At 49.4% G+C, this 25,414-nt stretch overlaps 1 long non-coding RNA gene and 1 other non-coding gene across 2 annotated transcripts; both read left to right on the top strand.

Annotated features, from left to right (window-relative positions):
* Nucleotides 1-16,078: 16,078 nt before the first annotated feature.
* LOC104913756 (uncharacterized) lies at nt 16,079-19,747 on the top strand. Its single transcript, XR_004161719.2, has 3 exons — nt 16,079-16,913; nt 18,966-19,014; nt 19,598-19,747. It is a non-coding gene; the product is annotated as an uncharacterized LOC104913756 (long non-coding RNA).
* On the top strand, nt 17,013-17,182 carry LOC116217335 (small Cajal body-specific RNA 16). The gene has a single exon (XR_004161758.1).
* Nucleotides 19,748-25,414: the final 5,667 nt, after the last annotated feature.

The raw sequence follows: 25,414 nt of genomic DNA, 5'->3' as shown, positions 1-25,414 counted from the left end.
ATTTTACAGCAGTAATTTCTCATATCCACAGTGTTTCCCTTGAACCCTTTCTTATGGATGAGGCTGTTGCTCAGAAGCCCTTGAGCCCTGTGGGGCAGACACTGGCTTTGGGCAATCTGTGCTCAGAGCTTGGGCAGGGTTTAATTGCTCCCAGGTCTCAGAGCAGCTTTCCAGGAAAGGCAGCAGTTTCTGCATTCGTGTTGAACAAGCACCTTGTGCTTTTGTAATGCCGTTTTTAAAAGAGGGAATTGAGCATAATTTGGGAACCTTTTGTTCAAGTAGCTCTAAATGTGGCCTCCAGTATCACCCATCACTCCTCTGAGATCTTGGAAATGTCAGGATGCTCTAAATACACCAGGAATAACTGAAAAAACCTGCTCACGTTGCCACACTGACCTCCAGCCCCATTGGAGCGCTTGGACGATAAAAATCTGTATTAATGCTGCAAACGTGGCTCTTGACCTCTGTTCCAAGGCAAAGGGCTTTTTCCCAAAGAAAAGAGGATTTTCTTCCTCCTCTGCAAAAAGGAGCAATGCCCTGGAACTGCAAGGAGCGTGCCCAAGTCCTGAGACCAACAGGGACCTGGGGACGATGCACAGAGGACAGCCTGGGAAGGAGCTGCTGCAGCCCTAAACCTAAAATCCTTCCTCCTGTCAACGTGGTGAGGCTCGAGAGGCTGTGTCTAACAGGGAGGCAAGCAGCCCTGGAATTACAGCACAGTAATTGCTTGGTACTTAAAGTCCAGGTCTAGAAGATCTCCAAGTAATAACTCATTGGAAAGATATTGAGCTCTCATCACAAAGAGGAAATATGGTCTCTAAACAGGCAGCTAATGGCATGCCATTTATCTGATGGCAAATCAGCCACATTCATTACTCTCTGCAGCGCAGCCAGAAAGAGAAATACAGAATTAGCTGCACTGGAGGGGAGCAGGATGGGGGGAGGACGTGGTTCCTTACAGCACTGCTCCAAGGGCACCTCCTGCAGCCTGTGCCATGGGCTATGGCAGCTTCCTTCCTGCCTGCAGGCACAGAAACAATCCCCATTATCATTTTCGCACTGATCAGGGCTCTTCCTGAGCAAACCCCTAATGTTATTCAAGGAAAAGCTAAGACCGGTGGAATCTTTATTGTTTTTGCTCACCTTTGCCAGAACAGCAGCTCTGGGAGCCAACAAATGTGCTTTTATTCCTTTCCAACCTCCGTACTGAGGCTTTGAACACTGAGTGCTTCCTCTGCTTTATACCTTCCTTCCTCCCCACTCCTTTTGCTCTCTTCCAGGTATTTCTGGTTGGGAAATGCCTTCCCGGCTGTATGCAATGAGCAGCAGTGGGGACACAGGGATGGGCAGACTGTGGACACATCCCCTGTTACCTCGCAGTGATGCTCAGAGCTCAGCACAGCAGATTTGGAACATCCTCCATTCATGCACAGCTGCTGCTGGAGCATCCGAAGGACTGAACCTGCTCCCCCTGCCCACGTACCCCCAGCGCAGCCTCCCAGAGGCTTCTGAGTATTTTCAGGTTGTGTGCACCCAAAGGAAAAAGCCTTGCTAATTGTAGACTGCATTTCTGAGTAGCAGAGCGAGTGCTTCCACAGAAAGAGGCTCCTTCATCAATTAATAATCCTTCATCCTGGAGTTTTGGAGGAGGGTTTCCTTTGAGCATTACAGAAAACAATACAGAAACAAAGTGAAATGGTCTTTCCTCTTTGTCATCTACAGATTACACCCGAGTCAATGCTCAGTTTTGGCCACGGCTGGAAATATTTCTCATTTTAATGGGATTTGGGATCTGGCTGAGGTGCTGAGCTGCCACCACCAGGGCTGGGACTGGTCCCTGTGGGACGCCCCTACGTCTGTGTTTTACCCCAAGCTCAGGGCTCCCCAGGGCAGGTGGGCCATGCTCACCCCAGGAGCAGTCCTTTGCACGCTGTGTACCAAGGCAGGAGCATCACATAAATCACTCATCGCTGGGAAGATGGTAATAACAGGAGCCTCCGGGGAAATCTGCAGTACTGAATAGTGGATTCTCTTTTTTTTTCTTCCTTTTCACTTGAAGTCACTTAACGAACCCTCATGCTGAAATCTTCAGAAAGACTCACCTTAGGGGGTATTGGAAAATATTGATAAATAGCACTTGGCACTTCTGAGGCTCTCAGCAAGTGGTATAGATGCTGTTGCAGCAGTCGAACTGGATGCCTCCACCCGTGGAGGTGCAGGAATAGAGCAGAGGAGTTCAGCATCCCCTGTGCATCCTCTGCTCTTGTCTCCTGCCTGTCCCTACAGTCTGACCCCAGGGAAGGCACTGCCATCCCCACAGAACCATGTCTTTAATCCCAAACTTTCCCAAGAAACAATCTATTAGCCGTAAAGCAGTTTCCTCACTTTATTTGCTGGTAATTTACAGCCCACACTGTGAGACCGTGTAATATTTGCAAGCAATTAAACAGAGGATGACTCAACAACAGCCACCTCGGGTCAGATTTTCAAGTGTTCATCGTTCATAATTAAGACAGAGCTTTCAACAGCAGCAGGGCCTGGGGCTGCCGTGCCACCTTCCCCTGCTCCAGCAGTGGGCTCAGTGTTGGAGGCAAAGGAGATTTGTTGAAGGGAGGGGAAAATCCTGCAGGAGCTGTGCACAGGGCTTGGAGCTTCTGCACAGCTCTGCCCCTGCCCTCCCGCTAGGTATGGGTTTGCTGTCAGCCCTAATTAGCATCTGATCTTCCCAGGAGAGGGAAAGAAGAAATGTTTGACTTGGATTTACACCTCTCTGCAGACAGCCTCGCTGCGCTGTGGATGTCTGACATGGAACTGCCAATGCTGTTGGAAAATTAGGTTAGATACGGCATGTGCGAGGGGAAATTAAGGCACAGCACATCACCAACCAGAGCTCTGTAGCCACTGCAGCATCCCAGGCTGTCACCTGGTGTCACCAGAGCTGGGTCCCTCCAAAGCTCCCAGCAGTTTTCCTACTGATGATAGCTGCTGTATGCAGTGATGAAGAGCTGCCCCATCCCATGGAACACTGTACCTCCCTCCCCTGCCTGCTGCATCCCTTTGGATGCTTTTGTAAAACAGGGCCAAACGACAGTAATTCCTTTTGCCTTAGCACTTACTTGGGAAACCATGGCCCATTGTAGCAGACAGAAATGCCCCCAGTAGTGGTAGGAGGGCTGAAAGGGAAAGAAATGGAATAGGACCAACCCCTGGGTGACAGCTCTAACACGTGTCCCCTGCATGGCTATGCAGATATGGACCAGCAGGCAGGAAAGGATTAATGGCCCAGTGCTCAGGTGCTATAAACAGTGAATCACAAGTGGCTTCCCACCTCCTGGGGAAATAGAGTGGGATGCTTGGGAGCTGTACCATTCCCAGTGATGCCACCAGAGCTACCGCTGTCCCTGGCACTAAGAGGTACATGATGGTTGCCCATTGCCACCCCTTGAGGAGACACAGTGCTACCCCCACCCCAACCCTTGCCTGGTACCTCCCAGTGACTGAACTAAGCCATGGGACTGGGCTTTATGCTAGCTGCTGAATTATCAGTTTTGCCATAAACCATTCTTCATTATCTGTGTTTCGCTGGGTAGCCCAGACCCTGCTGAAAAAAGTACTGTTACTTCTGCAGTCAGCTGTATTTTAATAAGTTGTGTTATGGGTAAAATATCCCCCAGAGATAATCCTAGCATCGTTCCATTTATCAGCCATGTAAAGTTCAGAATAAGAATATTCAAGGTGAGGTAATGTACTGTAACATTGTGCAAGTTAATTTATAAAAGAATTAACTGTGTTTAGTAGGAGTGAGGAAAGAGCCGCCTTCTCCAGCCAGCGTTGGAGCAGCGCTACAACAAAATGTAAGGAGGAAATGTTTTTCTGCAAGTACTGAGTTCCGTGCGAGATCAAGTGCTAAATGTGCAATAGGCAAAACGAGGGATGCAGTGGGACTGAAGCTCCCTGGGCACAGGAAACTGCTGTGTTTGGCAAATCCCACCAGCTGGAACTCAGCCACATTGCCCAAAGTCCTTGTGACCACTGATTAATTGCTGCTAATGAGGGCTCTGGGATGCTAGAAACTATCCAGCAATAGCTGTGCTGGTAGCTTTGGACCAGCCTGGGTGCATGAAGCATCACTTTTTGTGCCCAGTCCTGCACCTGGAGCTGCTGCCACCAGCTATGATGACAAGGGACCCTACAGGGTTCCAAATGAACGTTTGCAAACAGTTCCATCCCCTTATCTGGCAACTTTCAAATCTGTTGAGAAAGAAGTGAGGAGTCTATTTAGCAGCTATTTTTTAATATGATGATTTATAATAGATCAAGAAAATTAAACCGCTGGAGCAAGAGCGCAAGTTGGGTGCTCTGATGGCCTAATGGAGTCCCATCAACGTTTCGTTTGTTGTCAGCTATTAATTCAGTCTCTGATTCAGTCCCCAAATTACTTTGCCTAGAACTGAATCTAAATATGAAAATCAATTAGGAAGGGAACTGGTAGCTGTGTGTAGGAGAGGGGAGAAGAGGGGGATACAATGCCAAACTGTGCCGCTCCCTTCAAGCATGCAAATTAACATTTAGAGTGTGTTGTGAGGAAGGGGAGCTGGGAAGCACTGCTTCACAGAAACCACCAGATCAATTTTCCAAGCCTGAGTGCTTGAGATTCTTCAAAGTTACCGAAGGCTCTGTCTCGGGATAAAAATATAAAAAAGACAAGAAATCAATGCTGATAATTAATTTAACAGTATCTATTCGTTCTCTCTTCTTCCAGTCAATGCGAAGAGAAAATCACACAGTAGCTGAATTTTACATTTCCATAGAGATTGTGCTGGGACAAAATGAATAAGCGATCATCAATGACTTCAAAAGCTTGGCTGTGTTGTGGGGAGCGGGGTTACTTAATTAATAGGAGGAAGTTGTCATCACTTCCCCCACTGACAAACCATCACATCAACATGTTTGGGCAGCGCAGCCCTTGGGAGACAAAGCAACTGCAGATCGGGACCTGGGCGAGCTCCACGATGGGCTGCATCAGTGGGGATTTCTTTCAGGCTGATTTCGTTTGGGCTGATTTCTTTGGGGGCTGATTTCTTTTGGGACTGATTTCTTTGGGGCTGATTTCTTTTGGGCTGATTTCTTTGGGGCTGATTTCTTTGGGGGCTGATTTCTTTGGGGCTGATTTCTTTGGGGCTGATTTCTTTGGGGGCTGATTTCTTTGGGAGCTGATTTCTTTTGGGCTGATTTCTTTGGGGGCTGATTTCTTTGGGGCTGATTTCTTTTGGGCTGATTTCTTTGGGGGCTGATTTCTTTGGGGCTGATTTCTTTGGGGGCTGATTTCTTTGGGGCTGATTTCTTTGGGGCTGATTTCTTTGGGGGCTGATTTCTTTGGGGCTGATTTCTTTGGGGGCTGATTTCTTTGGGGGCTGATTTCTTTGGGGGCTGATTTCTTTGGGGATGATTTCTTTGGGGGCTGATTTCTTTTGGGGCTGATTTCTTTTGGGGCTGATTTCTTCTGGGCTGATTTCTTTTGGGGTTGATTTCTTTAGGGGTTGATTTCTTTTGGGCTGATTTCTTTTGGGGTTGATTTCTTTAGGGGCTGATTTCCAACGGGGGTGATTTCATTTTGGGGCGATTTCTTTTTTTTAGCGCTGTTTTCACCAGGTGCTCATTTTGATGTGCATATCTTGAGCATTATGCCAAGAGGAGGAGCTGGGTGGGTTTTGCAGTGTTCCCAAAGAGCTCGGGTCCTGTAGGGTCACTGAGCAGCACTGAGCTCGGCCCTCGCTTTGGCCACAGGCAGCGCACAGAGAGGAGCTGCCTTTAATTATTCAGAGCTCATCTTTCCTTCCTGTTAAAAACAAATGGGAAGCGGATGGATTTTAGTAATGAATCCCCAGAAGGGTACTTAGGTTTAGAGCAAAATCTGTCCAGTTAAATGTATCCTGTGGAAACTGATTTGATTGCTCTCATCTTCCAACTTCAATTTGGTGGCAGCGTTAGCATATTGCCAGACATACGGGCTGTGCGGGGAATATGAAAGATAGAAAATAGGAAAGAAAAATGATTTTGGGTGGGAGACTCCCTCCATGCCGTTAGGCTGGGCTGGAAAGGGCGGGGTAGCACCATGGGGATGTGTTAATGTGCTTCTAGGAGAGAAATGGGATTCCAATTGGTCCTATGCAGACAGAACTTCTGTTTGTTGCAAGCAGGAGGATTTACTCCCCCCAGGGCAAAATCCTTATGCTTCTTGCAGCAGTGTAGGGATGCTGGGTTGTGCCTCCGGATCCCGGCTCATTGGTTAACTTGCTAATATACAGGAATGGATAACATGCAATATCAACATCCGGAGCCCAGTCTGTAGGATGCAACTTGAAGGCATGAAGAAAGTTTTTAAATGCCCCCAAACAGTGATTGGAGCAGCTCAGCATTTAGCTGAGTGATGAGCAACAGTCTGCCTGTCCCGTGTGCTCACAAGCTCCACCCCCCTCAAAAAAAAGAAAAAAAGAAAAAAAAGAAAAAAGACAAAAAGAGAAAGAAAAAAAAAAAAAGAAAAAAAGAAAAAAAAGAAAAAAGACAAAAAGAGAAAGAAAAAAAAAAGAAAAAAAAAAAGAAAAAAGAAAAAAGAAAAAAGAAAAAAGAAAAAAGAAAAAAGAAAAAAGAAAAAAGAAAGAAGAAAAAAGAAAAAAGAAAAAAACAACCTCCTTTGTAATGATCCTGGCTGCAGAGAGCTGCTGACACCAAAGCCAGACCCTTTGCACTGTGCTGGAAGCAGCAATGTGCTGAGAAGGAGAGAAAACTCACCCAGTGCTGCTGGAGCAGGAAGGGCAGCAAGGAAGGGTTGCATTTGTTATCCTTGCTGTGTCTTTCATTAATGAAATTACAGAGTGGGCATTTTTCTCTCCTTCTCATTGTTTCCCTGTGTGAGACCTCACATTTCTCTTTGCTGTGGGGCTTGGCCAGCCCCAGCAGAGTCCACTATGTGGTATCTATCAAAGGGGGAAATCGTGTTAATTATCCAAAACTGATGGTTTTGGTGATGCGTGGAGTGATGGGTGCTGCATGGGAGAGCTGAAAAGGGACAGTGACCATATTCAGTCCCGTCTGTCCTAGGGCTGTCCCCAGTGTGTGGTGTGGCCTGGCTGCTCTCCATAGTCTCCCCACTCCCAGCAGAGCTGAGCTGGGCACTGGCTCCTTTCCCCCTGTGAACAAATAAATCTCTTGGCGGATGATGCTTCTGTGATGGATATTGGCCGTGATCCGAGTAGGGCAGGCGATCATGTTCAATTATTTCATTAGCAAGCTGTGGCTCATCACCAGGGCTCAGGTCGGTGCTGTCACTGCTCTCAGGGTGTGGATGGGCTTGGGGCTGGGCTGGGTGCCTGCTGCTGGCCATGACCACCTGGCAGCTGCTTACAATGAGGCAATTTCTTCTTTTCTTTATGTTAAACACAATGTAAATGCTACAATCAAAACACATAAATTGAGGGTTATGCATTTGTTGGGAAGTTGCTTTCCCCACATTTGGAGTTTTTGCCAAGTTCCTGCCCCCAGTTTTATTAGCAGCACCCCCTGCATGTTTGTCACAGGGAAGGAAAGAGAACACAAGTGACGTTTTCAGGCCAGGGCCAAGGATCTCACTTGTCAGGCAGCTCCACCGCTGCCTCCTTGCATTTGCTGCGGAGGAGCTTGGGGGGCAGAGCCTCCCACATGTGCTAAGTGGGGGGAGAACCCCAGAACCATCAGTCACTGCCTTTCTGCCCTGTTTGTGTCTGATCACCTCTCTCCCAGACAACCTGCAGCAGCCTGCGGGGCTCTCAGACACAAATTCCTCCATCCCAGTGGTGTTCACTCTGTCCCTCAGGAGATGCTGCAGGGCAACGCAGGAGCAAAGTGTTTGCCAATGAACTCGGAGGCTGTGCATGCTCCGCAGCCCGAGCAGTGATGGAAACACATCTGCAGGCACAGTGAGCTCACGCTCTGCTTGCTTTGCACACAAAGCCAAGGGATGAGGGAATCCACGTGGGGCTGGGGCCAGCAGGACCCACTGGGACCTTATATGGGGGGTAGCAGGCCCCCCACCCAGCACTGCTCCATCTGTTCATCCTGCAGCGTGCACCCCAGGGGGTTCACACAAAGCACTTCTGGTCTCCTGCCACCCTTAAATGAAGCTGGGACAGAGCTGAGCATCCTTCAAGGGAGCAATCAAAGTGGGGAAGGGAGCATGTAGAGGTCCTTAATGCTGCCCAAAGACAAGCAGCTCGGAGGAGAAGATGAAATCCACACCATTAGCAGTGTGGGTGCTACACACCAGGCATCACAGCACCCTGAAAGAGGGTTTTAAATTAAAAAGACATGTGTCAGGCTCAATAGCATCGGCTGGAGAGGCGCCCACATCGACAGTCCGTGGTGATGGTGTGGAGCAGGGAGAGTGTTTTTCAGGCAAGGAAGCTTCTAAAACAAGAGATGCAGAGATGTGGTGAGAGTGAAGCCCTGGGGACCCTTTACTCCCTGTAGCTGCAGGGAGGAGGAATCCCTCTGCCAAACCCTGGGGGTGGCCACTGCGGTCCCCAACTGAGACAGGGGCTGTCCCAGTGCCAGGGTGCCCACAGTGATCACTGCATTGCTCTGCCACCCCCACCCCAGCTCCGCAGCCCTCTCCTTCTCCACATGCTGGGATTAAAGTTGCTCAGCCCGCCTCCATCTCCAGGCTGCAGAAGAGGAAAATTGGCTGCTGGCTGAAGTGGCCCAGCACTAATAGAGAAAGCGGTTCTCTCTGCCATCAGGACACGGGGTCAGGTGGGAGCACTGGCCGTGCAGATCATTATCGGAGCATAGGAATGCCATGTGCATGACCTCCCTGCTGGCGGGGCTTGGCATGTCCCTCTCTTTCTGCTCCGTTTGAGTGTTGCTCTTCACTCTCCCAGTGCCCGATGTCCACGTATGGCCATGGAAGGCTGCAGCACTGCCCCCAGTGCCCCACGGGGTGCCCAGCAGCACAGCTCCATGCATCCAGCACAGCTCATGCCAGGCGCCTTTGCTCTGCACTGAGCCTTTAGCAGGGCGGTATGGAGGGAAGAGGCTAAAGCAGTGCCTGGGGTCCCTCAGGTAGAGCTCTGCTGCCAAGGGCAGAGGATGTGTTCATTAAGCCAAGCTAATCTTTATTACCAAGACTATTTGCTGTGATTGGGCAGTTTATTCTCCACTCCAGCTCATCTCTTTTGTCAGGTGCAGCGTGAGTCCAACTGTGCTGTGTGAGCTGCGTGGATACGGGGGGGGAGAACTTCTTTATTTGCTGGGTACATTTCTTTGTCCAATATCATTTAGAAAAAAAAAAAAAATAAATTTCTCCAAATGAAATCTGCATGGGCTCTCATGGGGATAGAAGAGCCGGTGTGAATGGGGAGCTGGGGCTGGGGGTTTTGTTCTGCTTTCTGCTTCTTCTTTTATTTCCATGAGGAGTAAAGCAGCAGCGTCGCAGCCACAAAGGCAGCGGTTTCCTGGAGCAGAGCCAGGCTGGTTTGACACTGTGTTCCCCTGAATGACAAGAATCAAAATGGAAAAAAAAAAAAAAAAAAAAAAAAGGAAAAATTCCAGCAGCCACCACTCCTGCTCCAGCATCGCTAATCCAACAGCTGAGGGTTTATTTGTACTGAGTAAGCTGAAGCGAGCAACTTAATTCCCCTCTAATTCTCTTCTGAAGGCCTCAGAAAGCTTAATAGCTGTTTTCCTGCATTAAATTAACTCTGACTCAGCCTCCAGCTTTCCTGGGCTCTGTGGGTTTGGGGGGGCCACGTCCCATTTCTCCTTCCCAGTAACAGGGTCACCCCACCTGGGACAGCCAGCACTCACCCACACGTTTCTTTGGAGCCTCTCAGAGCCCCTGCAGCTCTGTGTGGTTTAACACACCACGAACCCATCCATTATTTACAGCAGCTCCGTGAGTTATCCCACCCCATCCCTGCCCTGCTGGGTGCAGGCTGGCTCTTCCCAGCTGATGAAATGAAATATCTTTTAATCAGTGGGGACCTCGGGGTCGATTTATGGGTGTCAGCACTGCAGAGCTCTTCTACATTTCAGACATTGTTCATTAGGATAGAAATGGGATGGGAATGGCACTGGTTGTGTCTGAGGAATGGAGCACAACGTGGCCGGGTATCGGGGTGGTGGAAAAAGGAGTACCCAAATTCCGTTGATGTTGTTTGGTGGCAGAATGGGGTTTTAACCCTCCTCTAATTAGTATATCTCACGTGAACCTCCAACCCTACAGCTAGAGGCATTTGATTGGTAATTTGATGTAAAGTGCCATTATTATTATTACTAACTAAGAAATTGTAGTTACGGGAATTATTTGCAGGGAAAACAGCTGGTCTTGATGGGTTTTGGTGAGAGAAGCTGGGGAGTCAATTCAAGCCGGGGCTACCCCGGGACCTCAGGGAATTGAGAGGTTGGGGGGTCAGTGGGAGGGGGGAATTTATCTCTCAAGGCAGCAGCAGCCTCCACTGACACCTAGCGGCTGCGGGGCTGCGGGGCTCCAGGCTCAGAGGACGAGGAATTCGTGTTTGGTTTTCTTTCCCCTGCGATTTGGAAATACAGAGGCACACCTTTGGTGGCTGCGGGGTATCGCTCCTTTTCTCCCTGCTCCTCCAGCAGCACATCTGCAAAGGAGGGGCTGTGGTTCTCAGGCCTGGGGCTGTCCGGGTTTCTGTACCGAAATGACCGACGTGGTTCACTTTGTCACTGCTGAACCCTGGTTTTGCCTCTTTTTGTTTGGCTTTTCTTTCTCAGTCGACACATTTCTGAACTTTCCTCTTGAAGTGACACAAAACAGCTGACTCGGCCTCCATGCTGCTGAATATTATTTATGCTGTAAGATGCTATTCAACAGGAATCTTCCTGATTTTTTCTTCCCACTGAGTGCTCTTATCATTGCCCAGGGTGATGTGTGTGTGCTCCTTTGCTCCCATCTCCAGCACTTGCTGGACATGAGATCAACCCATGGACCCCGGAGGCTCTCACTGCTTCTAGTTGTGTTGGGATTATGAAAGGTGAAGCTCCCCGAGGAGCTGTCACCTGCCCAGACAGCCCAGGAGCTCCTGCCCCATATCCCCATGTCCCATGTCTCCATTTCAGGGGTCGGCCATCCCCAAAAGTCCACAGCCCCTCTTTCTGCGTCTGCCCTGGCACTTGGCATTCAGCTCTCCACCATCAACCACACAGCAGATGACAAACCCCTGGTCTACAGGGCTGATTTTCAAGCAGATTAACTCTGGAGTAGGTCGGAAGCCAAGTGCTAAAAGATTTCTGCACTGACAGAAGAGGGAAGAGTTTGCCAAGGAAGTCGGAGCCAGCAGCAACTGGCAGGCGTGTTCCCATCGCTCACTGTGTCAGTGCCTGGCATCCTAACGCCCAAAGTGACCAAAGCCTGAAGACAAATGCTGTTTTCATGGGATAACACAGCTGTGGTATTGATCTGGGTCTTGTGCTTTCCAGAGGCTGTTTTTATTTCTAGTTCTCTTTTCTTCTTACCACTGGGATGAAGAAAATAAAAGCCTATAATCTTCAGCTGATGGTAGCAGGAGAGAGAACCTCAGTGCCTCCCAAGTTCTGATGGGGCATTTCCCTTTTCCCAGCTCATCTCTACCTTCAGGTCCCATTATGGGGTTTGGGGGCACAGGGCACTGCTGTCCCATTCCTCCCAGTGCCCAAGGGTACGCTGTCCCGATCAGTGTCACATGATAAACCTTATCCTGCCCCACAAGGCATAGATGGCTACTGCCATAACCCATCCTGGCACAAGCACTGCTGGAAAGGCTGAGCATGAAGAAAGTGATATTCCCCATCTCTTCAGGTGTCGTTGTAGCTTTTAGTGCTAATTATTGCATGCTTTAATTCACCCGTAACTGATATAATCTTCAAAGCTTCAATATATCTCGATCTGATGCTTCCACTGTTGTTCCCTTTTCCTTTGAACTGCTGTGAGGAGCCTCCGGGACCCCCCAGCTATTGCTGTATGTTTGCTTTTCATCCGCTCGCTTCTCTTCCCAGAAACAAACAATACCTCAACATTTTCTTCTTGAAAATTTCAGCACATTTCTGAGAAGAGAAGGGGAAAGGGTTATTTGTCAAAGGCCAAATTCCTCAGTGTCTTTCTTCCTTTTAATCTTCTCAGAGTGATGCCAGGGATGTCAGTGCAATGCCCCACAGGTGTTGGCCATACCAGGGGATGCTGCAGTGGCACAGCACCAACCCCGTACCCTGCGCCTGTAGGGAAAAGCAGTGACTTTGGGATCATTTTTTTGCTTCTCATCTTTGCTCCCTGCTGGAGCTGATTTATCCCTGCAGCTTGTGCAGCTACATCCGAGCAGGGCACGTCTCGCTGTTGTATTACAGCAGATTGCTGTAAATTATCAGCTTCTTGGTGTCAGCCCAAGCCCAACGCAGCCCATAAAGCTTCCTGGCCGTGATACTGCACCACAGCGTGGCAAGGCCAATGGGAGAAGCTGTCAGCTCAAGGGGAATTTAACCCAGAGTGCCCCATCCACGTCCCTGGGACCACCAATGGGCCCTGAGCATATCTTTCCAGCAAGACACGGCCATGGAGGGGATAAATCCATCCTCAAGCCAGCTCCAACACCCATGGGTGGGCAAAGTGCCCTGCAGTGTGCTTGGTGCCTGAGGCTAGAAGAATTATTATCAGTATTATTATTTAGTAATGATTATCCCCGAGCATAAAATCAGCAAGATGAAAATTCAGAGGTCTTGGGGCGAAAGCACAGCCTGTTCCATATATAATCTGTAAGTGATGTGTGCACCAGTGTGGAGCGTGAGGAGAAGAGGATCTCACGAGAGCCACAAACACTGGACTTTTAATTTAAAACTATCCTTCACTGACTCGAGCCTCTCTCCCACCAGCCCATTTTTTATCTCCCCCTGTGCAACAGTAATCAGGAGGTAACAAGGGAGAAGGGGAGCGGATAGTCTTCCAGCACTATCTGGCTGATTTCAGGGCTGTAAATTATAGATATATATGGTACAAAGGAGTACTGGGATATTAATTTCTGTTGTTGAAAATCACAGCTCCTCTGCTTTAATTTACTGCTAAATAATAAATGACATTGTGAGATACTCAGCAAAGATAAAGACGCCGAAGTAAATCAAAGAGCTCATAAGCACTTACGGATCGGTCTATCTTGGATGTGTAGTTAAGTGGCTTATATTGTTCTCGCCAAGCAGAAATAAGCAGGCGTTTAACTGATGTTATCTGCCACAGTAAAGGATGAACCCGTGAATCAAATGGTTTCCTGCAAATAGCCATTTGCATCGGCAGGATGAGATGAAGATGGGTGTTATCCCCAACATTTGTAAGCATACTTGGTGCCTTGCTGTCAGCCTGCAGAGCGGATCGTGTCGTGCAGTGATTGCAGGAGGACAGGATGAGTAAGGGCTGGTGCTGTCATCCTGCCCTGCAGGCTCACCTACAGCCAAGAGCTGTCAGCTGTGAGATCCAGCTGTGCTGCTGGGAGGCATTGGCACCTGTAGCATGCTGTGGAGCTGTGCCCCTGCAGGTGGGCTGGTTAAGCAGTGGGTGGGGGACCCATTGTGCTTTGGGGCCAGTGTCAGCTCCCCAAGGTGTCTTCATGCTGGGTGTCCTGATGATGTGAGCTATCACGATGCCCACCAGTACCCTCTCCCCGCAGGGCATGCTGGCACTGGGATCTGTGCTGGACACATCTTCCAAATGTGGGATGGATGAGGGCATCCCTGTGCATGGCTCCTGCCCCGGTTCATGTTGAGGACGGAAGATGTACCTGGAGTGAGCGTCTCTAAGGGCCTGGCAGAGCTGTGTACTGACAGCCTTGGAGAACATAGGGGAGGCCAAAAGGAATTTTAAGGCATGCTTCTGTACTGAAATGTTCCTCTCCTTCACAAATCATCTGGAAAAGCCCCAGTAGCAGCAAATCCCATGGCAGCTTTTTCCCGGTGCCTGCTGACCTACAGATAAGCTTCAAACCCCCACACAGATGGTGGTTTTCAAATGCTGTAAATCTGCTCCCAAAGAGGCCAGAAAGCATCGAGTCCCTGTTTGCAGGCACCCCATGCTCCTCGTCATGGAGCTGACAACCACATGTCCCGTGGTACATCTTGCACTAGGATGAGAGACGGTCCCCATCCTAGGGAGTCACAGTGCTGTGTCCCATCCCCATTTGCTGTGCTGCAAACTAGGAGGACTTGACCCAAGCTCCTGCTGTTTCTCTTTGCTAACACTGTTGAAAGACAAGGCAGCTCCAATTTGCCTGAAGCCATTCCGTTGCAACATGGCACTGCAGGGAAGGTCTGTACAGAAAACCATGTTTGACAGTGAAAGCATTTTGCTGGAGTACAGCATGTGAAAAACAAATTACTATGGCATAAACGAGCAAATCCATCATCAGAAGGAAGAGGAAGAGAGAATTACTTTAAGGATCCACGTACAAGACTGTGACAGTAATCATATAACGGCCCTTTGAATGTCAAGGGGGATGAACATGGTTTAATAGCAACTGAAATGCTGCCAAGCAGGGAGCCGTGTAACAAAGCAGATGGATGGATAGATCTACCTATTATCTGCTCCCTGGAAGAAAAGGAGGGGGAGGTAATTCAGCTTTTTGCTTGATCTAGTGTGTAAATCACAGAGAGGTAATGCTTTCTTTTACCAAAGGAAAAAACAAAACAAAACAAACAAACAAACAAACAAAACCAGAAAGAATGTTTGTTTTCAGAACCAGACCGCACTGGTTCAGATATATAATGAGATGCATAACATTTTGAGGAGGCTGCAGCCCTAGTGGTGTTACACTGAGGGATAGTGGCCTTTATCTATAAGGTAGCAATAAGAAAAAAACAGATGGGCCCTTCAGCACGGTCTATTGTGATAGGACAAGGGGAAATGGTTTCAAACTTAAAGAGGGAGCCTTAGATCAGATATAAGGAAGAAGGCTTTACACCACAGGTGGTGAGGCAGTGGCACAGGTTGCCCAGAGAGGCGGTGGTGCCCCATCCCTGTAGACAGCCAGGGTCAGGAGACAGGCTGTGAGCACTGATGGAGCTGTGTGTGTCCCTGCTCAGTGCAGGGGTGGCACCAGATGGCCTTTAAGGGTCCCTTCCAACTTAAACAGTCCTATGATTCCAAGATTCTATGAAAATGAAAGCACAGGGGTGAGGAAGCTGTCACTCAGAGCTGGGCAGCAGTGGGCTTCATTCAGCAGCAAAGAGAAAAGGTGAGGAGGTGGTGTGCCCCTGCTCTCAGCTTTGACCAGACGTGGGTTGGGCAATGGAGGTTGTGTCCGTATGGAGCAGTGTCCAACCAGTGCACCTCACTGCCAGCACCGGGTATTTGCCTCTGCTGAAAGGCAAAGATGCATTTTTGAGTAATTAAAATGAAATCAGCTAAACAGACCCTTCGTTCCTGCCTTCACCCCTCTTCACATCATTGCAGATGTATCAGAATGCGGTCAGTCCTGGTGCTGAAACTCAGAGCCCTTCGACCCGGCTGGAAAAGCCCATCCATGCAGTGAGGATGCCAGGCTGCCTGTGAGTAAATGGCATGATTGAGGAACCTCGAGCTGTGCTGGAAGGCTGCTCTCATTCAGCCCCGACTGGAGCTGTCAGAGCCACTGAAAGTGAAGCACAACTCACCATAAACAGGGCCTCACAAGCCATAAGCATGAAATCAGATCTAAATATTGATTTACTGCATATAAATATATGTGCAATTCCAGCCTCTGAGCACATGGAGATTTAATGCTTTTTCAGAAGCACAAGACTGAAACCAAAGCCGTGTTGCAATGCTGATCACATCCTATGCTTTGCCTGAGTAAGTCCCCCATTTTGGAGCTCTCCTCCTTCACCTCATGGGGCAGGTTGGAGCTCCCTGCACTCCCCCTGCGTTGGTTCCCCCCTTTCCCCTCCCCCCGTGTTGTTCGGGCCCACCCTTAGGCCTCACTCAGGCCTGCATCGCGCCAGCGCGTTGCCATAGCGACGAGGCGCTGGCCACCTACCCCTTTAAGGGCGTTCTTGGAGGCCGGAAGTGCCTCCGCGCGGCGCTCTGGTTTTCCCTTCGTCTCTGTGGTTTTCCTGCCTTTCTGCTTCCGGTGGCGGGCATTGCGAGGGGCGGCGTGGCAGGGGTCTGGGCCTGGGGTGGTCATAAGCGGAGCTGGGGTCATATTGAGGGCTGGAGATCAGAATATGGGAGCTTGGTTAGTCATTCTGGCGGTGAGGGTGCAGAGATTTGGGGAAGAGGGGTCATATAGGAGTATGGGGTTAGAGTACGGGTATGGGAGGAGGGAGAAGGTGGAGGGGTCATATTGAGGTCTGGGGTCAGGGTGTGGGGGGGTGGAGAGTCGTATTTTGGGCTGGAGATGAAGATACAGGGGTTTAAGATGGTTATACTGCGGCCTAGAGTTAAGGGTGGAGGTAAGGGCTGGAGTAGAACTAGAGGGTTCAAACTGGGGTCTGAGAGTCAGGGTAGGGGAGGTTCAGAGGGCCATATTGGGGCTTGGGGTCAGGAAATGGGGGCCTGGGATAATACTGGAGTCTAGAGGTGAGGGTGCAGGGGCTGGTGGGGGGTTCGTGTTGGGGCTGAGGGGCAGGGCGTGAAGAGGGGAGATGAAGGCTGGAGCAGGGCTGGGGTATCATTTTGCAGTCTCAGTTCACGAGGCTGGAAGGGAGCACAGTGGGCACTGAGGGGCAGCAGGGTGCCGTAAGTAGCAGGGCTGAGAGGAGTAGGGACTGTGAGGGGAGGGTATGGGATGCAAGTGGACAGAGAATGTCCCTTGAGCATCATGTGTCACGGGATCTGTGGTGGGGGTTGCTTCCAGAAGAAATAAAGCTCCAACTCATGGCAGAAGATTGCTAGGTCTTCTTGGGAAGCCAGCGTTCATCAGGTAAGTGGGACCGAGGCAAGGCCAGTGACTCATGCACTCTCTCTGGGTGAGCAGCAGCCACTCAGGAGCCTTCCATGCCCACTGGTGCTATGGTAGGCTGAGGGCCTGGGGATGGCTGCTGGCGGCTGTGTCTCAGCCTAGTGCCTGCTGGCCTCACCCGTGCCCCAGATCAACCCCCAGAGGTCCCCCTGCTGGGTTCCTCCTATGCAGTAACAGGTGTGAGCATCCATGCAGCATTCTGATGGTCATGTATGATACTGCACACAATTAGTTGCTATCTTCAGCCAAAGGAGAGTTCTCTTTACAGCTTGAGCATTAATTTCTATAATGTGTACTGCATCTTTTAAAAGCTGTCTTGTACTATTAAGCTGTCATTGCCCTTCCTTTACGGGCAGGTTTTACGTGTGGAAGGTAGAATTTAGGTACATGGATGATAATTTTTTTCCCCTTGATTTATCACAGGTACTGTCTGAATTCCCAAACTTTATTTCATGTAATAGGGAGTACTGATAGGGTGGTTCTTTATTTGAACAAACCAAGGTTCTGTTGAAAGCTGTGTACTTTGCCCTCCTGTTGCATCTGTGCTTTTCTTTAGTGTTGACTTTTTTTTTTTTACAACCAAGGAGTTCAGCTGAGGTCCCAGCTAAGGCCCTTGTGTGCTCTTGCAGGTGTGGGGCAGGCCTGGATTGGCAGCTGGCACCCAAACAGCCCAGGCTTCTGAGAAAAAAAAAAATAAAAATAAAATCATTCACCACCACTAAAAAGGCACTTCATTGTTTATTTTTGGTGTCTGGCAGTGGTGTGTGGTCAGAATGCTATAGGAAAGGATTTTAAAACTTTTAAAACTTTTAAAAAAACTTGTAAAAAGGCGGGATGGGATGCTGTTTTTATGAATTGTTTTAGTTGATGCTGGTGCACAGAAGACAGGTCTGTGTGGGGCAGTAGTCTCCAGCTTTAGCTGGTTTTCTTGCTAAAGCTCTGACTGGTTAATGGGCTCTGTTTGAAAAACACTGCACAGTGCTTAGGCAATCTCCATTTTAATTTGCTTTCCTGTGGCAGTAAAGCAGTCCTAAGGGGTTTCTCTGAGGCAGCTTACTGTGTATGAGCTGGAGCCTTTTGGGCTTTTACAGGAAGCTTGCCTGGGATCACGAGAGGAGCTGAAGTGTAGCTGTCATTGCTATTACCAGCCAACAGCAGGGAGGGCCAAGTTCAGCACATGACTGAGATGATAAAAGTCTAATGCTCATCTCATTTTTCATTAAGGGATTTGAACAGAGCTGCAGGGCTCAGGAGCAGGGAAAGGGAACAGCACACATTACTGGGTGCCTGCAGACGTGGGGCACTTCCAGTTAAATCTGCCCAGTTGCCAGCAGCTATTTGAATGCATGGGGCTATCCTTACTGGCCATGCCCAGGGGAAGGTCCTACTTTGAGATGGAGGCAGACATTAGGTCCTCTGGTCCTCCTCCACAGCAGGATTGAAACCAAAGCTTGTATAGATTTGTGAGATGGTAAAGTAACTGCCTTCTTAAAAAACACACACTTTTGGTAAAGAGTTTGTTTCATCAGTGTCAGACAGACACATGTTCAGAATAACCTTGCTTCAAAGTGAGCCAGGCTGCCTGCAGCCCTCTGAGCTTGCAAGGTACTTGTAGATAAAGCATGGTGCTTCCCAGTACTGCATTCAGCTGATGGGCTGAATGCTTATTGCTTTTTCTCATCTATGTCAACTCTATGTTTTTTTTTGCAGCCCTCACCTAACATAGCAAGTATTGGACCTTATGTAAAACTATAGCAGTGATGCAGTTTAACTACTACAAAGTTGTAGGACCTTCTGGTCCTTTGTGGACTGTAAGGTGAATTTTGCTGCCTTCTGACTTCAGCCAACGGTGACAATTGGGCTAGGATTCGGTGGCTCAATGAGGATGGGGTTTATTTTGGGAGGGAGCCTCCTGAGCTGCTGCCTGGGCTCTTGTCTGAGGCTTAGAAACAGCAGCCTTCCAGTGTACACATCACTAAGTACTGTGCTTAATGCTTGCTGCTCTTCATGTAGGTGTTCCTGCTGACCATGGAGTGCCTGCTGAATCTGCACCCTCGCCAAGGTAACTGAGCTGAGCTGTGCTCTCTGCCCACCAGATGCAAAACTGCGTGCTTGGAATTTGCAGCCAGTCCTCCCTTTGTCTTCTAATGTTAAATTCACCTGGGCAGAACTGTCTGACAGTGTCAGGCTGCAGTTAGAAAACATCTCACTTTCGTGCTGCTGCCGACTGACAGCCTTTGTTCAGCTTATTACTGGAACAAGCATTTCCATTTCCCTTTCCCTTCACTAATGCCACTCCTCCCTGGCTTACAACTTGGTATTTTCTGTCACCTGGGCTTCAGAACAAAGTGTGTGGAACCCTAGGTAGAGTGATTGCAAATAACCTGATCTTTGTTGCACCTGGAAAAATTATTTGTCTGAGTGAGGATTTTCCTGTCAACCAACTTTTAAATGACAAAGTATTTCCTCATTTCCATGAATGTGCAGCATAACTATTTGCAAAAGGGCCCTGGGTTGTAGGCTGCTCGTGGCACACTTATTTGCTCTGGTGCCTTGGCTCGCACGCTGAGCAGCCCTGACATCTGTGTGCAGCTTTCCCTGCAGTATGCTTGTTCTGCTTGAATGTCCTGGTCATTTCTTTTCAGGTGGCTGAACCGAAGACCTGTCTGCGTTATGGTGAGAGTTCTGCCCCTGCACTTCCATTTGTTTATACCTGTGTGGTCTCTCTAGGCTGTAGAAGGTATTTTTGCCAAAGTAGATGGTAAATGTGAATAAATTCCAATTTTTCAAGCTGACTGTTTTTCCTTCTTATTTAATCCCTGCTACTGTGAATAATGTAGGAAGGATTTTAACATGTTGGAGGTGTGCATTTAGGCAAGGAGGCATGTAAAACTTACTTCTGTGCTAACACCTGTGTTCAGGGCAGCCATGCTGGAGGGTTGTGGTGCTTTCAAGATCTCTAGGAGTGATTCATTCCTGACAGTTGCTAAAGCATTCCTGAAGAATGTGAGAGCATGTTTGCTGTGTGCCAAGCTCTAATCTCCGCTAGAGGGTGTGAATGTCTGCAAGAACAGTTGTGTTTCACTGAAACTGGGAGACTTTGTTTAATCAGATGTGCAGGCAGTAAGACTGTGGCAGGATTATGTTCCAGTTGAAAAACTGCTCTCTATGTTGGCAGCAGCCCAAGTTACATCTGCTTTATGTAACCCATCAGCTGCACTGGCTGTGAAGCCCATGTGATGCTCAGCCCTTGCCATCGTGCATCCTGTCATGCTCTTGAGCAATGTGTGTGTGTGTCCGGGGGGAGGCAGGTCTGCTCTGCGTTTGGTACTGCTTCCAAGTTCCCTTTCCTTTCATCTGAACAGTAACATCTACCCTTGCTAAGCAAGCAGCAAACAGTAAGTCTTCATTTGCACTGTGAAGAGCCTGGCTTTTGAGTTTCTTCTCGTAGGGGGAATTTTCACTGAATTTGCAGTATTCCCAATGCAAATAAAGCCTGAGGTTGGTGTGCTTTGGAACCATGCTGGCTGCTGAGCTGATACAGGCTGTGTGTGTGCTTCCCCTTGCTTGGTGCTTATGCAGAGCTCGTCTCACAGTGGACACGCTGCTCCTTAACTCCTTTTGCTTCTGCAAAAATAGTAGTGCTCTCTCTGGAGGTTTTAATTCGGAGTAGTCAGCAAGAAGTTGGTCAATGTTTTTTTTCCCAGCTTCTGCTGGGAGCTGCTGTGTCACAGTCATGTGCACGGATTGCTGAGAATGACCCCCAGCTCACCCAGGTTCTTGCTGCAAAAGCAGTGCAGGGCTGAAGCTGACGGATTGCACTGAAGTGCTGCTCTGGTAAAAAGCCTCTTTGTGCAGCTTGCAGGGGCTGAGGTCTCTGCCTCCGACACGGAGAGTGGATTAGAGATTGCAAACATCCTTAATTTGAGGAAAGCACAATGGAGTTGGGAGAAGTGGGTCACTTGTGTATTTGGGGCTCTGGAAACTGCAAATCATGCTTAAGGGTCTTAGTTGCTCATCAGCTGAAGTGACTCTCAGACTGCACTGTAAAAGTGGCATATGGGTGTCAGGAGCAGTGAGTGCTGTAGCCCTGCTGTCTGAAAGCCCACGTGCCCTGGGAGAATGGGTGCACCTGTTAGTCACCGTGTGGCTTCCCTCCAGCTGCTGTGAGCTTCCTTGTGCTTGGGAGAAAATGAGGGAGCTCACACTGTGCAGGTGGGGCACAGAGGCCCCGAGTGGGCTGCAGCCCTGCGGATGAGTGAGGGCATTGCATCCCAGCCGTGTTGGCTCTGCAGACAGGATGTTTTTTTCAAGCCAAGACATTCACTTCAGGATCTTGTCAACCCTTCCTGGAGGAGCTTAGATTGTGCTGAGCACCCCTTTGGGTGCGCCTCTGCCACTGATCCAAGCACAGCCCTCTGGTCCCACCACCAGCCCCAAAGCAGTACCCCAGCCCGGCTCTCCAAGCGCACCCTGTTTATTTTTCTTCTCCAGTCATGAAGGAAGCTGTGAGCGAAGTGCTTTGGTCACCCCCATAGCTCAGTGTCTGTAGGCACAGCCCCACCACCTGAGCGTGATGCAGCGTTGGCAGAGCCCTGGCTGCAGCACGTGCCCTGTTGAGCCATGCTCTTGCTTGTGCAGACTGCAGGACGTTCCTCCCTAAGCTCAACGTAGGTCTCTGAAGCAATGAGTTATGCTTGGATGTGCTCCTTGCTTGGAAACAGCTCCATAGTCTGCAGCAGCTCTAAGCCCTTGCACATGTGAGTGGTGCAGCATCCCCCTGAATCCCCCAGCCCTGGCAGCTCTGCCTGGCTCTGCTCTGCTCCTTCTGTGCCGTTAGGTCCCAGGGCAATGCCAACACATCCAATTGTTTTCGCCCTGTGCCCTAATGCAGCTCCTCCTGCCAGTGCAGGGATTGGAGCTGTCGCACTGGGGCTGCCTCCTCCAGCACTGCTCAGTCCCTCCATGTTTGAGCAGTGAGGTCATGCTCTCCTCATCCCTTGGCTTGAAAAAGCTCTACCATTGTGCATTGTATTTTTGCATGGGAATTTGGGCTTGATAATCAGCTCTCCTGCAAAGTGAGCCCAAGCATAGAGGCTTGTTGCAATCTCCTTTCGTGTTTCTAACCACAAAACTAGGTTTTCCCATGACTTCTTGGTGGTTCTGAATGCAGGGTACTGTGTGCACTCAGCCACATGGCAGCATCCATGGGGAAGTGCTTGGCTTCTCAGCTCATCCAGATAGCAAGCTGCTCTGGGGAGAAGTAAAACTCCAGGTTGGGACTCTTGGACCAGGATGTAACTTCTCTACAGTAACTTTTTTCTTCTGTAACAGAAGGAAGAAGGAAAGAAAAAGCCCTATCGACTGGAGAAATCTGTCTGTAACAGCAGCTATATCCTTCTGCTGTGCTGGCAGGCACCGATAACCGACTGCCACAACAGCTCTGCCATCATCCTAAGGGCCTGATAAAGTCTGTGTTGGGTCAAGTCTGTGTGATCTGCTGGACCAGAGCTACCGTGTTCTGGTCCTAGTGGGAGGTAATTGGGATCTGTGAAGTGGAAAAGAAGGAAAACTCTGGAGAGCTGGAATGGGCAGTTGGCTTTTCCCAAAGCTGACTCTGAGCCCAGTGGGTTTTGTTGGCTGAAGCAGTTCTCAGGGTTCCCAGCTGTTGGAGTTGGGGATGTCTTCAGAACTGGGGACCCAGCTTGAACTGAGGGAGAGGCAGCCCCCTTCCCTGATGTTCCACACCCAGTCATCCTGCAGGCAGGGCTTTAGGAGGTTGTTCACGTTGTCAGGATGAGCACTCTCCTCTTAAATCGCAAATCCAGGCTGCAGAGCCTGGGACTGACTCCCTTCTGCCCCCCTGGTCTGAAGGACACTATTTGGGAGCAGCAGGGTTGGGATGTCAGAATACTGAGTGTTCCTTAGCCTTGATCCTGCTTCCAGTGCTCTAGAATTACAGCTCCTTCCTTCTTACGGTATACCAGGTGGTTCTGCTTCCACCTCAGCTGGGGCAGGAACAGGTTAATCCCACTGGTGCGTTATACAAGCAGTTGGACTTTGCATCCTAGAAAAGGAAATGCCTACTTTTTGCTTAGAGCTACAGGAAGTGCACGGAGAGCTAGGGCTGCTCCTTGGAGCAAGCAGCACCAACTGCTTTGCTCCTTTCTTCCCTCTCTATCCCCATTGAGAAGCTTTGGCTGCTCCCTTAAGGTACACATCTGGGAAGAGTGTTAGCAAGTGCTGCCCTGGGCCAAAACCCTTTCCTCCCAGTCATTAGCTGAGGTTCACCTTTGCTGACATCTGTCTGTGCTGCTGCACTGGGCCCTGGGCAGGAGCTGGTGCAGCACAAAGATCACAAGCTGGGTTGTGAGTTCAGTCATGATGGGCTGGAGGCAATTGAAGAAAGCTTTAAAAACTGTTCTCTAAGGTCTAGAATTAAGAAATCTGCCCTGGCTCCAAATTCTGGACTATCCAGACAGAGGTGATCGGGCTTAATCTGACAGCTATTTCTTAAATATTTTAAAAGCTGCCTGGAATAAACTGAATGCTTCCGAGTAGTGACCTAAATTCCACTTGCTGTAAATTTCATTAGAAAGTGGATTTGTGTGCCTGCCAGCAGCAAGCCGCTCTGCAGCTCCATTGATCCGACCAAACCATGTGCTGTGCAAGCGCCTTCCTCAGCAGATTTGTAGAGAGCTCACTGCTGCATGCTGCAATTCTAAATGTTGCTCCTCACCTTCTTCTTCCTTTCCTCTCATTTCTTTCTTCCCGGTGCAAATGCATCATCTGCTTATTAATCACTTGCATCGTTAGCTGCGCATCCTTCAGCTAGCTCAGTGTTCACTGCTTCACATCCCATAGCAGGCAGGCAGTCCTGTGGGGTGCATGGGCTGCCCAGGGATGCTGCAGGGAGGGCACCTGCAGCTCTGACACCCCTTAGAGAAGCCTCCTCTCCTTCTGCCCCGAAGTGCTGTTTATCCTTGTGCAACCACGACTTGGCACTTTGCGGGGAGGTGTGACGGCAGCACAGATGGCACACAGTGAGAACTGATAAGGAAAAGTGCCTGGGGACACCTGGTCTGCCAGAGCTGCGGGTGCAAGCTCGTGTCCCCAAGTGGGGGCACGCAACTCATTGCAGCCCATGTGCCCAGGCCCCAGGAGGTCCTGCTGCCTCTCCCACCTCTGTGCTGCCATGGGAGATGCTCAGGACCTGGCTGTCCTCTTCCCAGCCTCTGCACCAGCAAAAGCTGCTGCTTTGCCACGGCTGTGATTAATTTTTCAGAAGTGAAACCTAAGGCTGGAGTCAAGGGGCCAGTATCACTGGGCACGGACCCTCTTAGCGTGGCACTGCTGGCCCTGTGGAAGGGCTGTGGCAAAGGAATGTGTTTTTCAGTGCTGGGCACATCACCACAGCAGCAGTTGCCCTCTGCAGCTGATGAGGGGGTTAAGCAAAAGATGAAATTTTTCTCTGTCTCCTCCTTGTTCTTTCTGATCTCCGCCAACAGAGCTAAAGATGAGGGAGGATTTTTTATCTATATTTAGGTTTGGAGAAATTGCTATAACTAATCGGCTTTAGGATATAGGGCTCTCTCTTCTATTTTATCTCTCTTTTTGTCAGTAGGACCTTGTCATGTGGCTGTGGGCTGCTCTGAGTTTTCCGGGCTCCTTTTTTTTTTTGGTGGAGTCAATGAGTAACCCACCAAAATAACACCTCCAGCTGTTCCTCCTGCAGCTGCTGGGCTGAAGACTAATTACCAGGTCCTGCTCCAAATGCTGCTTTGCATACAAAAGTGCCAGTGAATGGGAACAGGGGGAGGAGATGGCAAAGCTAGAAAAAGAGTGTGGTTTGGGGTGCTATTTTTAGCCTTTCCAAACCAAATGTAAAGGGACCCTTAGGCTGCTGGTGTCCTGCTGAATCTGATCGTGTGCACAGTGTTGTTCCCATGGCACACTGCAGCAGCCACAGTGGGCTGGGTAGTTTTTTCTTGGCTGCTCACTTGCCTATGTTTAAAATCTCTGATGTTTGAGCAAAGCTGTGGTGATGTGCCTTACATTCATGTACTGACGGGTTTGGGAACCACCTGTGTCTCTGTGTTGCTGGATGTGTCCATGCTGGATGTGGCTGTTTGCTTGGAGTGGTGGTATAGGGCTGCCCCAAACGTCCTTCCCCATTGATTGAGAGACAAAGTGGGTTTGCCAGTCCATGTTTTGCAGCACTGGGAATGGGGGGCTTTGTTACCAGGAGCTGCACTGTGACATATGGACCCTTTTGTTTGATTCAGAGACAGGCTGGTTGTGACCAGAAGCAAAGAAAAGGGCAGCTGTTCATTAGCTAATTTGAAATACTTAGTGGTCACACATCAGTCTGCAGCTACCAGCTTAAAACCACGACTGCAAACAGGCTTTGTGTGTTGGAGACCATGCCCTTCATTAAACCAGGTTATTTTGAGGCTGTTGTT

This window comes from Meleagris gallopavo, chromosome 20 (genome assembly GCF_905368555.1).
Source record: "Meleagris gallopavo chromosome 20, MGAL_WU_HG_1.1, whole genome shotgun sequence".
In the NCBI taxonomy this organism is placed as follows: domain Eukaryota; kingdom Metazoa; phylum Chordata; class Aves; order Galliformes; family Phasianidae; genus Meleagris; species Meleagris gallopavo.
This window is presented reverse-complemented; position numbering and strand designations above follow the sequence as displayed.